Source organism: Symphalangus syndactylus, chromosome 14 (assembly GCF_028878055.3).
Source record: "Symphalangus syndactylus isolate Jambi chromosome 14, NHGRI_mSymSyn1-v2.1_pri, whole genome shotgun sequence".
Lineage (NCBI taxonomy): Eukaryota > Metazoa > Chordata > Mammalia > Primates > Hylobatidae > Symphalangus > Symphalangus syndactylus.
The window spans coordinates 88464953-88480182 of NC_072436.2; the positions used below are offsets into that span (position 1 = coordinate 88464953).

Sequence of the window (15230 nt, forward strand, 5' to 3'; positions counted from 1 at the left end):
CACACCATTAGAGGCCTGAGGCGATGCAATATTAATTCAGCAAATACTTATTTTGTGTCCACCTGTGTGCTAGGCAGAGTTCTGTGTACATGGAATATAATAATGAACAAAATTGAGAAAGTACGTCACTGTGGAGCTCATATTTTGCAGTAAGGGCAGATAATGAAATTACATATAATAGAGAAATTTAATATATATTAAATATAATAATTTATATATAATTAAATAGAGAATTTAATGAAATTGAGTATAATAGAGAAGTAAATTACACAACATATTTGAAGGTAGTTAGGTGTTATTTTAAAAATAAAAAAATAAACAGAATAAGGAGAAACAGAGTTGAATAAGGGCGAGTAAGTTTCAACGTTAAATAAAGTGGTCATTGGGTAGAGAGATTTGAAGGAAAATCTTATAGATATGAGGAATTAGCCATTGTAGGTATCTTGACAAACTTTCCCTCTTGGAAGAAATAGTTAGAACAAGAGGCTTAATAAAACTATAACAAACCTGGCGTGGTTGAGGGGTCCAGTGTGGCTGGAGCAGAATAGTAAGGTCAGAGAGGCCAGGAGGCCAGGAGGCCAGGTCCTGCAGGGCCTTGCATGGACTTTGACAATGGCAAGGTTTTGAGCAGAGTAGTGACATGCTATGGCATGATATTGTAAGGGTCATTTGGTCTTATGTGTTTACAATGGATACAAAAGGTCAAGAGCAAAAAGTTAGAGAACATTTCAGAGGCCATTTTATGATCCAAGCAAGAGAACATGGTAGCTTCAGTTACTAGCAGTAAAGAGGGCAAGGAACAGATGGGCTCTGAAAATATTTTAACATCAAAATCTACAGGATTTAGTAAAAAATATAAAGTGAGATAGGAGAGAAAAACAAAAATTACAGAGAACAATTTAGTGATTTTGACCTAAACTGATGCATGTGAAAATTCTGTTTTTTTTTTTTCCTTGTACAAGGATGGCTGTAACTGGAGCGTGCTTTTTGGTAGATAAGAAGTTTGGTTTTGGACAGGTTTTTAATTACATGTTCCAAAGGACCTGTTGAGGAGATGTCAGATACCTAAGCCTGGAATTTTGGAGAGAGGCCTAAACTGAAAATGTAATTCACAATTAGTTGTCATATAGAGGATATTAAAGCCATGAGTTTGCATGACACTACCAGGAGTGTGAGTACAAATAGAAAAGACTTGAGGACTGATCCCTAGAGCATTCCAAATGTAAGAACTGAGGTATTCCAATACTTGACTCAGAGATCTTATGAAGTGGAAAAAAATATTTTGGTAAGCTTATAATAATATTTACTATTTGTCTATTGTGTATAAAGTAAAATCTCTTAATGCAGCGATGAGGTAGCTAACTCTCCTTCCAGGAAGGACTGTCTTGCTTTGTGCTTAGGTTTACCTTTTTCTTGTTTCTCCTGTTGAAAATGCTTTTTGATATCCAAATATCTTTAACTTCCTGTGCTACCCCCTTCACTATTCAGTACTAAAATGCAAAACATTTATGTGATACTATTGGGGTGAGTAACACAGAGAGCAGTTGGAAAGGAATATTTAACATGGAAAATGGGTATTAAAAGCAAATTAACTGAATATAAATATATATTCTGCTGAGTTGTTAACTCAGCAGAATATATATTGTACAACTTATTTAGATTTCTTATATAAAAAGTAAGGATAATAATTATTCTTCAGATTTGTCATGAATATTGATATTAGGAAATGCAAAGTTATTGGGAACATTTTTTTTTACCATATTCATTACCATTGTTTGATTATTCTATAATCCAAGTTTTTGTAGTTTAGTGTCTGGAACTCTAATTTTGCCAAGTTTTTTTTTTTTTTTAAATACCTACATGGTTTAAGATCTTTTTGAAAGTTTTTCATTGTAATACAGAATTTTTTTCCCTGCTCAACTGGAAATAAGCAGTGAAATATATCACATTTTGCAGTTATTTTCAATGTCAGTAGTGATAACCCTTGTAAACTTAATTTTTTTCCAAACTGACTCTATATTTCCCTCAAATATGCACATTCCCTCAAATATGCACACCTAAAGCCCTCATCTCTATGATACTTTTCTGTATCATAGTTTGAAAAGTATCAAAATAACATCATGAGGAAAAACAATCTAAAATCCTTGAGAAAATTAGGCAATTCTCAAGTATAGACTATTGGCTGATGCAAAAAGAGGCACAAAACGTCTCAGGTGACTTTAACTATGGGAGAGTCATTAGATAATTAGTAGTAAGACAGTTGCTTGGCTGCATTAAAGTTCCTCTCTATAAAGTATAGGAAGAATATAAGAGAATGTGGTGTCTTCCTTTCGTCTGGATTCAGTGTACCCTGTCATCTTCATGGTGGGGATGCCTAGCACTGCATATCACAGCAAACTGATCTGAGGATGGGTATTGGGGAGAAAGGCTTGTCAGGCAGGGACTACACAACCAAGCATCTCCCAAGTGGCTCACTTTGTTTCAAACTTCTCACTTCTTTCTGAAAAAGAGGTTTCTTCGCAGCATTCTTCCCTTCTAAAAAGACTTCCCTGAGATAAAAAATATGGCTGGGTGGGGTGCCTCACACCTGTAATCCCAGCACTTTGAGAGGCCAAGGCAGGTGGATCACTTGAGCCCAGGAGTTTGAGACCAGTCTGGGCAACATGGTGAGACCTCATCTCTACAAAAAATTTAAAAATTAGCCAGGTGATATGCACCTATAGTGCCACTTCCTATGGAAGCTGAGGGGAGAGGATTGCTTAAGCTTGGGAGGAGGAGGCTGCAGTGAGCACAGATCACACTACTATGATCCAGTCTGGGCAACAGAGTGAGACCTTGTCTCAAAAAGAGAAAAAAAAAAAATACAAATACCCAATTACTATCTACAGCGTTTAATTATCACTAAGCACTCACTATGTATCAGGGGCTTTGCCAATGGTGAGGGAGACAGATAACAAATATGATGTGGACTTTGCTCTACAGTTTTTTATTCCTGATCAGGCAACTTAAAAGAATCTGAGACCAGAAGGAGAATAAATAAGAATCATCAAATTAAGTAGGGCTTCATTTCAGGAGACATCATCTAAGCTGAATCCCAGTGGTTGAAAAGAAGTTGGTCAGGTTAAAGGTTAAGGAAGATGAGAAACTATGTTAGGCAGAAAAAGCAAAGACACTACGATAGAAAGATCATGGTACATTCATAGACCATGGGGGCATGGCAAATAATATTGGCTTTCTTCCCAGTGCCTAAGACTACAGGAAACCTATTTAAAAAATAAAAAAATAACTGCTACAGCTATCAGGGCTGTCTTTGTTCTCATTTGTGGTTTCTGTCCATATCCTCTGTTTTAAACATACTGCTTTATTTGCAATCCCTGGTTTCCATCTCACTGCTTATAAGCAAATCCCTTCATTGTCTTGCTCTTCAGAGAGATGACTTATTAAAATATTGGTTCATTTTTGTTTGCAGCCTCTATCAATACCACTGTCTCCCAGTTCAGCTCTTATTTCCTATAGGTTTCTCTTATGTATTTTAGCCCACAGAAACATCTGCTCAGCTTCTAGGACAATGCATGTAAAGTCTCAAAACACTGACCTTTAGAATTTAGAAAAGAAGTGTTTGCCCACCGTTCCACACGTTTACCTATGTAACAAACCTGCGTGTCCTTCACATGTATCCCAGAACTTAAAATAAAATAAAATTAAATTAATTTAAAAAGTCAAACTCACACCAAAAGGAGTAAATAGTGGTTACTAGGGGCTGGAAGGTAAGGGAAGGGGAGAGATGATTGCTGTATGGTATCAACTTTCAGTTATAAGATGAACAGGTTCTGGAGACCTAAAGTACAGCATGGTGATTACAGTTAATAAAATGTATTGTATCCTTGAATAGAAAAGAGAAGAAAGGAAAAGAAAACAAGTGTGAGCATCACTCTCGTTCCTGTACCTGAGAAATAATCAAAATATAAATTCTATTGCTATTTTTCTTAGCAGGGCATCACCCCCTCACATTTTGTGCCTAATTGTAAATATATAGCATTTATAGATTTCATCAGAATTTGTAAGACAATGTACTTAAAGTCCAAGCTCAGGTATCCCAATTTACTGTCATTTTCTGTCGATAAATATAAGCTTTCAGGTTTCACTGTAGGGTAACAACTTCCAATGACAGTGGACAGATTCTTCTAGCATTAAAGGATTACAATAGTCTCTATTAAATGGGAAGTAATAACATTGTGACTGCCATGATGGCCTAGAATCCTAGGGATCTCTAGTAACAAAATAAGTGTACTTTTATACAGTGACTTTTTACTGTGAGCCTACAGTATACAGTGATAGCAAGGGGAATGCTGAAAACTGTTAGCACAGGAAAAGAGCGATGCCTCAAAATACATACCACTTTCACCAAGTAACAAAGCATAATCCTGCTAATCGCTGGGAGTAGGAAAGAAGGGCAGAGAAATAACCCTAAAATGCATCAGATATTCACAGAGTGTACTGCAGAGATAACCAAAGACTGTATTTCCTGAGGAACAGAAAGGGCTGGAAAGTAAAGAGAATTCCCCAGCAAGTAAAAAAACTATTGGTTGTGATATAAAGGACAGAGAGACAGAGAGAAAGACAGACAGAGAGAGAGAGAGAGATCTTTGACAAATCAGTAAACTGCTAATTAGTTTATAAAGCAGCAAGAAATCTGAAAATCTCACTAGGGCTCACAACCCAAAACCTAACAAATAAAATTTCTTAGTACCACACCTTTTAAATATAAGGACAGAGGTAAACTGAATCGATCTAATGGTGCAATAAATCCAAGGCTGAGCAAAATCACCAATTAAAGTGGCTCATCCTCCTTCATTAGCAGCCTGAGAGAGCAAGAGATATGCTCTTTTCTGGGGGAAATATTTCATTCATTTCCGTTTCTACTCATTGTTTTAAGATGTATATTAATCAGGGTTCTCTAGAGAGACGGAACTAATAGGATACATGTATACAAAAAGTGGAGTTTATTAAGGAGTAATAACTCACACAATCATAAGGTCTTACAATAGGCTGTCTACAGTCTGAGGAGCAAGAAAGCCAGTCCGAGTCCAAAACTGAAGAACCTAGAGTCTGATGTTCAAGAGCAGGAAGCATCCACGCTGGGAGAAAGGTGTAGCCTGGGAGGCTAAGCCAGTCTAGCCTTTTCATGTTCTTCTACCTGCTTTTATCAAAGCTGTGCTGGCAGCTGATTAGATGGTGCCCACCCAGATTAAGGATGAGTCTGTTTTACCCAGCTCACGGACTCAAATGTTAAATTAATCTCCTTTGGCAGCAACCTCAGACACACCCAGGATCAATACTTAGCATCCAATCAAGTTGACACTCAGTATTAACCATCACAAGATGTAAAGATAAAGTTTGGCAAATATGTACCTTTTGAGAGACACAATGAAGTAGGAAAAAGAGACTTATCAAAAGTAAAATAGTCAATACAATGTGATCCATAGATGGTCCAGATGTTAGAATTAGAAAGGAAAAATTGTAAGATAACAATGGTAGGTATGTTAAAGCATCTAGTGTTACAGGTGGACTAATGCATAAACAGGTAATTTCAACAGAGAAGAGTAAATGATAAAAAAGACTTCAATGGAAATTTCAGAATTGAAAAAATTATATCAGAAATAAAGAGTTCACTTCATGAAATTTACAGAGCTCTACACCCATCAACATCAGAATACACATTATTTTCAATTTCACATGGAACACTGACCAAGATGAACAAATTGGGCCATAATAGAAGTCTCAGGAAATTTCAAAGGCTTACAATCAGGCAGAGTGTGTTTTTTAATAACCCCTGATAAATAAAATTCAATAATATTTATAAAATACCCAAATACTTAAAAATTAATAAACACATTTCTACATTTGTTATGAACTAAAAGTTTACATGGGAAAGAAGAAAATATTTAGCACTGAATGAGGATTAAAACAAAACATGTAAAAATTTGTTAGATAAAGCAATATTTATAGAAATAATTATAATATGTAATGGGTATATTAAATATTTTAAATACAAAATTCTAAGCTTCCAACTTAAAAAGCTGGAGAAACAAAAATATTAAGTCCAAAGTAAACAGAAGAAAGGAAAAATAAACTTGAATGTAGAAATCAATACAATAGCAGATAGGAAATAAATAAAAAGATCACAAAGTAAACAAAAAAATATTAATACAATTGTCATAGCCCTTGCAAAACTAATCAAATAATAGAAAGAGCACAAATGGCAATATTAAGAATGAAAGAAAGGACATTTCCACAGATTCCACAGACATCAAAAGGAAGAAAAACATAAGAGACAACTTTATAGCAATGTATTTTTTTTTTTTTTTTAAAGAACATTTTGCTGGTTTAATTATAAGAAAATAGAAAACATGCAGATCAAATTGACCCTAAAACACACATGATTTTAAAAATTAAGGGCAAATAATTCTAACAAAACACATTTTTCTTTTTTTTTTTTTTTTATTTTCTATTTTTTATTATTATTATTATTTTTTTAATTATACTTTAGGGTTTTAGGGTACATGTGCACAATGTGCAGGTTTGTTACATATGTATCCATGTGCCATGTTGATTTCCTGCACCCATTAATTCGTCATTTAGCATTAGGTGTATCTCCTAATTATAGCAATGTATTTAATACCAAGAAGAAATGGAAAAGTTTCTTGTTAAAAAATAGAATTTTTCATAAAAAAAAAAAACTTAAAATAACTCTGGTCCCATTTCCCTTGACCAGTCAATTCCATCATACATTAAAGTAGGATACAACATCAATCTTATACAAATTATTTCAGAAAATGAAAAAGGAAGAAGTAACATTTGTTTATTCATTTTATGATCCTTGATGACTCTAATAAGAAAACTAGAGAATGCATTATAATAGCAAAACAAAAACAAGACCAGCATAGACACAAAAATTCTTCACAAAATCCTAGGTTCAAAAATTAATTAATGTTTAAATCATCACATTATAGAATAAAGGGGAAAATCTTATGATTAACCACTAAAAGCAGAAAAAGCAATTGACAAAATTCAGCAGCCATTCACTATAATGATCTTTTAGTAAACTAGGAATAGACAATATCTTCTTCTATTTTAGAAAAGACATCTATGAAAAAAAAATCTATAGATAACATTACCCTTAATGCTAGCATGTATCCTTTCTCCTTAAAATCATAAACAGGGATAGAAATCACACATATATAGTCAACTGATTTTTGACAAAGGAGCCAGTGTAATTCAGTGAGAAAAGGAAAGCCTTTTCAACAAATGCTGCTGTAACAAATGGACATCCATATGGAAAAAAATGAACTTTGAACTCTATTTTACTTGATAGACAAAGTTTAATTTGAGATGGATAATAGAGTTAAAAGAATCATAGCTAAGGTCATAATCCTTCTATAAAAAATAAGAGTAACTTTACAACTGTAGGTTAAATAAAAATTTCTTATATAGGACAAAAAGCACTATCCTTATTATAAGGAAATGGTAAATTTAAATTCATCAGAATTGAATATATGTATCCTTAAAGAGACACACAGTAAAAAAATAAGCAGGCAATGCACATACTGGAAGAAAACATTCTATTCTCAGTATATGTGTGTGTATATATATATTATATATTATTATGTATTATATATTATTATATATTATATATTATATATATACTGATAAATGCTTTGCATCCAGAATATACAAAAACTTATATAAATTAATAATTTTAAAAAACAACAAAAATACAATAGAAAAAATATTTTATTCGATACTTCTCAAATTACTATATAAAAATAATCAATAAACCCATAAAAAAGTGTTTGAATCATTATTCCTCAGAGAGATATTATTTCATAAAGAGATAATAGCTTTTATCCACACAAATAGTTAAAGAAATGTTGCAGTGTCAAGTATTGGTGAGGATGTGGAACAACTGGAAATTTCGTACTCTACAGGGAATGTAAAATTGTACAATTATTCTGGATAAATATATGGCAGTTTCTTACAAAGGTGAGGGTACACCAGCGCTATAAGCTAGCATTCAACTCCTTGGCATTTACCCTTCAAAACAGTATGTCCATAAAATGTTCACACAAACGTTTATAAATGTATGTATATTCATAGCAATCTTATTCATAAATAATCTCAAATTGGAACTGTGCCAAATGGTCATCCTTGAAACAATAAATTAACAAATTGTAGTACATTTTATACAATGTGATAACATTAAACAGTAAAAATATACTTCCATCCTTCAAAGAAAGGTGGGTATTTTCTAAGAATTATCCTTGGAGTATAGATATTTTTTCTAATCATTGGAAATCTAAGGACTTCAGTCTTTACTGCTATATGAATTGCTAGCTTATACCTTTAGTATCAGCCCTTAATTTATGATAGCTTTTCTGATTTTTTCATTCATTCACTCAGTAATTTATTTATTATATATTATAGGATAGGCATTATTTCTATTACTATATCTGGAAACATAAGCAACATTCCTGCTGTCATAGAGATAATGTCAACTGAGGAAATAGCAACCATAAAATAGTAATTATTTTACATATTAAAGGTCTTATAAAGGAAAACAAACAAAAGGAAATATAAGGAAGCATGACAATGAGAGAGTAACAGAGATTTACTCTTTAGCTAAGGTAGAGGTAAACCCTGTGAAGATTGAAATACTTGCTCTGATACCTAAATGATGAAAATAAATAAATAAACTGTGCAAAAACATCCTTGACTAAAAATCAGAAAGTGAAAATAATAATTTAAGAAGTAAATGGGTCATCAGTGGTTTGGGATTATGGTTGACTTTATTTTCAAATAATTTTTAATGATGGGACAATATGATCTTTTTAATAATATATATTAATTTAATCCAGTCTAAAAACCTGTAGCCAATTTGTTTTGCCAGTTTCAATTCTGTACTTCAAGAGACTACAAGCTAGGCCAGTTGCAGTGGCTCAGGCCTGTAATTCCAGCACTGAGACGTCGAGGCAGGCAGAACACTAGACCCCAGAAGTTCAGGACCAGCCTAAAAAACATGGAGAAATCACACCTCTACAAAAAAAATAAAAATAAATAAAGAAAAATTAGCTGGGTGTGGTGGTGCAAGCCTCTAGTCCCAGGTGCTCAAGAGGCTGAGGTGGGAGGATTGCTTGAGCCCCACAAGTGGAGGTTGCATGAGAGCTGTGATCACACCAGCCCAGTTGACAGAGCAAGACCTTGTCTCAAAAAGAGATTACTTGATTACTTATTAATAAAATAGTTGTATTAGTCCATTATCATGTGTCTAATAAAGACATACCTGAGACTGGGTAATTTATAAAAGAAAAGAAAGAAGTTTAATTGACTCACAGTTCAGCATGGCTGGGGAGGCCTCAGAAAACTTACAATCATGGTGAAAGGGGAAGCAAACATGTCCATCTTCACATGGCAGCAGCAAGGAGAAGTGCTGAGCAAAAGAGGAAAAAGCCCCTTATAAAACCATCAGACCTCTTGAGAACTCACTTACTGTCACAAGAACAGCATGAAGGTAACTGTCCCCATGATTAAATTAGCTTACATCTGGTTCTTCCCATGACATGTGGGGATTATGAGAATTACAATTCAAGATGAGATTTTGGAGAGGACACAGCCAAACCATATCATTCTGTCTCTGGCCCCTTCCAAATTTCATGTCCTCACTTTTCAAAACACAATCATGCCTTCCCAACAGTTCCCCAAAGTCTTAACTCATTTTGATAGTAACAGGAGGCAGTAAAATGCCTAGGCAGATAGGGGTAGGTCCCCAGTGAATCCCCACCTCCAAGCTGAAGACAGTTTAAAGCCTGAAAGCCAAGCTAAATCCTCAGACCATGTTGAGAACCTGTCTTCCCACTTGGCATGCTTTGCTCTGATTGATCCCCACCCTTCACCTATTTTACATAAACCTACTCTTTCCTAATTGGTTTTCTACACTGTCTTGCCCTCCTTTGAGTGATGTCTTCACTTTAACCTTTTTTGCATACTCACAAACCAATTAGCACACACTTGCCATTCAGAGTTTATGAAAAGCTCCAGACCCAGCCACAATGAGAAAACAAAACCACCCAACTGCAGGGGTGGGGCACCACCCCCTGCTGCTTCTCCTCTCTGCTGAGAGCTGTTCCATCACTCAATAAAATTCTTCTCCACCCATACTAACCCTTCAGCTGTCAGCATATCCTCAGTCTTCTTGGACATGGGACAAGAGCTCAGGAACCAACATATGTGGGTACAAGGTATAATATATGTGGGCTGAGGTGTTCCCAGCCCATCCTCAGACTGAGCTGGTTGCCAGCCAATATTAGCCAAGGGGAGATGAGTGGGCAAGGTGCCTCCAGCTGCAGGCCCAGGGCCAAGTGAGGCCCAGGCAGGGGGTGGGGGTGGATGTCGCCAGCTGGAGGTCCTGGCTGGCAAAGTGATCAAGAAATTTTCTACATCAATTTTAGCATTAACAGAAAAGTCCAAGTCCATAGTCTCATCTGAGACAAGCCAAGACCGTTGTGCCTGTGAGCTTACAAAATCAAAAGCAAGTTAGTGGGCGCCTGTAGTCCCAGCTACTCGGAGAGGCTGAGGCAGGAGAATGGCGTGAACCCGGGAGGCGGAGCTTGCAGTGAGCCGAGATTGCGCCACTGCACTCCAGCCTGGGTGACAGAGCAAGACTCCATCTCAAAAAAAAAAAAAAAATAAATAAAAAAATAAAAAAAAAAAAAAAAAAAAAAAAAAAAGCAAGTTAGTTACTTCCTAGATACAACAGACGTACAGGCATTGGGTAAATACACTCATTCCAAGTAGTAGAAATTTGCCAAATAAAAGGGACTACAAGCCCATGCAAGTCTGAAATCCAGCAGGGCAGTCATTGAACATTTAAGTCCTGGGAAATCCTCAACTGCATCCTCTAATTTTCCAAGTATTATAATTTCTCAGAGCCTTCATTAAAGTCTTTATCCACTATAAAACTCTCTAACTAAGAAGCTTTCCTAAGTATTTTCTAAAGTTTTTTGTCAGGCTGCTTGATATCCAGTGTCAGGAAGAGGTGATCCAGAAGGTGAAATTAGGTGACTGGTCACAGGAACATTGGTGAAGCCAGGCCAAGAAGTCAGAAAACCAAAATGGATTAGACACATGAGTGTCTAAACTAACAACAGGCGTTCTTGAAAAAAAATGCACACAGAAATTCTACAAAATGTGGCTGCATTGCTTGTCAGTTTTCCTTGCTGTTGTTTTCAATTTTCATGTTCAGATGCTTTACACCCCTAGAATATGCTAAACGCCATAAAAATTCATCATATATTCCAGTCTTTACAGCCTTAAACAGGCTAGGAAGTGCCATGTAAACAATGTCTGTAGTATTCATCTTACAAGAAAGAAAAGGACTAACATTCTAACAACACGGTAAAATAAAAAACCTTTCACAACTCTCCCAAAGAACAGATTTAAATTACTATAAATTTTACCATTGAAACATCATTCTAGAAAAACACCAATCCGTAGACAGAGAACTACTAGTTAAGACTAGAATTACTTCCAAGACTTCTATGTTTCCAGAATCAAGACTATATAATACCTCAGGCCCCCCTCTGTTTTGCCTTAACACTCTTAGAAATTATTGCATGGTGAGAATAGAAAAGTGTAAATGCCCTAGATAATAATTAGTGCTGAAAATATTATATATTTGTACTGAGTCCTCAAGATTGTATACAGCAGGAATTTTTGACTTCCTTTTTTTTGACCCTTTTGGAAGTCTGGTGAACCCGTTTTTCAAAATAATGTTCTTACATGCATAAAATGTATACATGGAATTATAAATAATCCAACAACACTGATATAATTATCAAAATATTCTTTAAAAACCTAATTTGTGATATTGCAGTACATATTGTTACATATTAAAATATTGTATAACAGGGTAAAATAATGTTATCTCATTAACATTTTGAAGTATCTGCAATTCTATAATGTCATATGAAAATACCTGTGACTGTGACGTCTCATGGTGTCAAATTTGGAGGTGCTGCAAATCCTTCTATAATTAGCCATGCACATTCATAATGAAAGGAAATGCTAAATGTCTATTAGAAGTTAGTGAATATGATTTTGTTTTTCCATTCCAATTTATAGACCCTGTGAACTCTACCCACAGACTTCTTCCTGTCAGTGGATCCTATATTTAGAACCCCAGTCAAGCAAAACCTTTGTTTTTATGTAGAAGGAAATGATGAAGAGGTTACACGAACTGGCTCAATATCATAAATCTTGGCGAAATTACTGAAATTAACAGAAATTGTATTTTCTCCCACCAAGGCCAAAGCTTGTAACATCATCCATGGCTAATTCATGTGCTTTCATTAAAAAATGATCACAAATGTTAGTGTATAATTTGAAAGCATATCTTCATAAATTCTCAGAAAACACTCTGTAAATGAAGGATTTATTACCTTGTGCTCACCTCTGTTTTGTAAATTACTGCTTTACACTAGAATGATCTGTATTATTAATCTATCTCCCCCAATAGCAGGTGAACTCCTATAGAAAAGCCACTGTGACAAATATATATTATGACTCCTGGATCCTTGAATTGGGCTTAGTGTGCCTGTTTGAGCTGAGTTTTATTTACTTTATTGTTATTTATTTACTAACCCACATCCTTCATGTTTGCTTTTTTTTTTTTTTTTTTTTTTACTAGACTGAAAGTTCCTGGTGACAAAAGCAACTCTTACATACTTCTATACTCCTACAGTGTTTATCACAAAGCTGCATACATTTAATAAAGATTTATGTAGAAGAAAGTATTTTTTAGAAGAGAACTTGAAAATTAATATAATTTGAAGCCTATATTTACAATTAATTTCTCAAACTACCATAGAAAAATAAATTAATACAAAATTTTACAATGAATAAACAGCTCTGCACATTTCATGTTCAATGTGTAATTATGATATAGTATTTTAAAACTCCTGTATGAATTTCTTGGTTTGAAAAAGTCAACAGTTTTAATTATTCTGGGTTATAATTATCATAGGTTATATATTGGGTTATTTACATTACATCATATCATAAGCTATTATATATAGGTTATTTAGATAAACTAGATAAAGAGCATTTGCTTGTCTCACCCTTGGCAGAGTATGCACTACTGTGTTTCAAAAAATGATATTCCAGAAATAAAAGTACATTGCATCTTAGAATATTTGAAAAATCACTTTAATTTGAATTTTCTACAACCACATTTTTCCCATTTTGTCTATATTTGGATGTTATCTAGTTGCACAGAAGCTTTATTTTCCTTACCCCTTTGGGAGAGTTAGCTTCTTCACAAGTGAGATTACCCATTTTGTTGTGATGAGTGGTTTTATTTCTTACTGTCATGCTGTTAGCGAACTGAGTTGACTCACTAATGATACAGCTATTGCTATCTTACGTCAGGATGAGATCCAAAAATAATGCAGAAAAGTAACACCTGTGTCTTTGTCCATTTTGTGTTCCTATAACTGAATACCACAGATTAGGTAATTTATAAGGAAAAGACATTTATTTCTCACAGTTCTAATGACTGGAAAACCAAGGCTGGGGGGCCTGTATCTGATGAGGGCCTTCTTGCTGTGCCATCCCATGGCAGAAGGTGGAAGGGCTAGAGAGAATTTGGGAAAGCAAGAGATAAAGGGGGGTTTTAACTTCCTTTTAACAAGCCTACCCTCAAGATAATTAACCCACTCTAGCAATAACAACATTAATGCATTCATAAGGGCTTTGCCCTTATGACCTAATCACCCCTTATTGGGATCCTCCTCCCAATGCTGTTGCTTTGGGGATTAAGTTTTCCACACATGAACTTTGAGGGACATGTTTAAATTATAGCAACCTGATGTTAAGCATTAAAGTATGCACTATTAACATAAGTAACATGTACCAATCCTATTAGTGACTTTTCTTATTAACAATTTTTGACACTTTCTAAACAAAATTTTTTAAAAATTTAATTTATATTTGAGAAGTGGCAGTAGAAGTTTACAAAAGATTAACTAGTCTTCGTGTATTTTTCTGCTCTACAGATTTTCCTTTAAAATATGCTAATAAACTTAACATCCAATTCCATGGATTTCACTATACTTCCTAAAATTTTAGAAATTATATTAGATTAAAAGAATTATATATATTATTTTAGTTTAAACTTAAAATTGGCTAATTTGAGTTATCTTACAAACTTTTAAAACCAAGAGATCATGATATTTAAATGAGTATGTTTGGTGTGGTTTTGAATTGTCTCCATGATTTAGTAACTAAAATGACACTGAAGTTCTCACTGTGTTACAGAAACTTTCTGGATGGTGTAGATAAGGAACAACTATTATTCTAGTAATAGTTTTCTTTCTTTCATTTGTTCTTTCTTTTTCTATCAAACATTCACAGTATAGTAATAATACATTTACAAAATTATTTTCAAATGTTACATCATTGCCTTCTTATAATAATCCTATCCTGTGTGATAGGTATTGTCTATTTTTCTAAAAAAAAAATATATATATAATCCTGGCTGGGCGCGATGGCTCACGCCTGTAATCCCAGCACTTTAGGAGGCCAAAGCAGGCAAATCATGAGGTCAGGAGTTGGAGACCAGCCGGGCCAACGTGGTGAAACTCCGTCTCTACTAAAAATACAAAAATTCACTGGGTGTGGTGGCGGAAGCCTGTAATCCCAGCTACTCAGCAGGCTTAGGCAGGAGAATCGCTTGAACCCAGGAGGCAGTGGTTGCAGTGAGCCAAGATCACAGAAAAAAAAAAAAAAAATCTGGGGGACAATCCCCTTTCCTTATTATTTATCTCTGATTCTTCTACATTAATAAAAAGCTTAGATACTTAAAACTAAATTATTTGAGTTACAATTGTTATTTTATCTTATAAAAAAGCAATCTTTAAGATAATAAATATTAATATTATAATAGGGTAAAAAACATAATTTGTTTAACTTATCAATGCAGAATATATAATTTTCCCCCCAAATCAAATTTAAACAAACAAACAAAAAACATATTACTCATAAGAAATTCCATACTTTGGCAACAGTCTCATTATAACTCACATCCTGGTTTCTTTGATTACTTATTCGAGATGGCAGAGTGACACCATCATGTCATTATGATGCCACGTGTGTTGTAGGGAGAAGTGACACTGGGA

General features: G+C 34.4%; 2 long non-coding RNA genes across 2 annotated transcripts in view; both read right to left on the reverse strand.

Annotated features, from left to right (window-relative positions):
- Positions 1-10322, reverse strand: part of LOC134732375 (uncharacterized) — a 42601-nt gene extending 32279 nt beyond the window's left edge. The window contains exons 1-2 of the long non-coding RNA XR_010115475.1: positions 10220-10322; positions 9391-9487 (exon numbers count right to left, since the gene is read on the reverse strand). This is a non-coding gene — a long non-coding RNA (uncharacterized lncRNA). The remainder of the gene's footprint in view (positions 1-9390; positions 9488-10219) is intronic.
- Positions 1-15230, reverse strand: part of LOC134732376 (uncharacterized) — a 1392928-nt gene that overhangs the window by 38375 nt on the left and 1339323 nt on the right. The window contains exon 10 of the long non-coding RNA XR_010115476.1: positions 13599-13687. This is a non-coding gene — a long non-coding RNA (uncharacterized lncRNA). The remainder of the gene's footprint in view (positions 1-13598; positions 13688-15230) is intronic.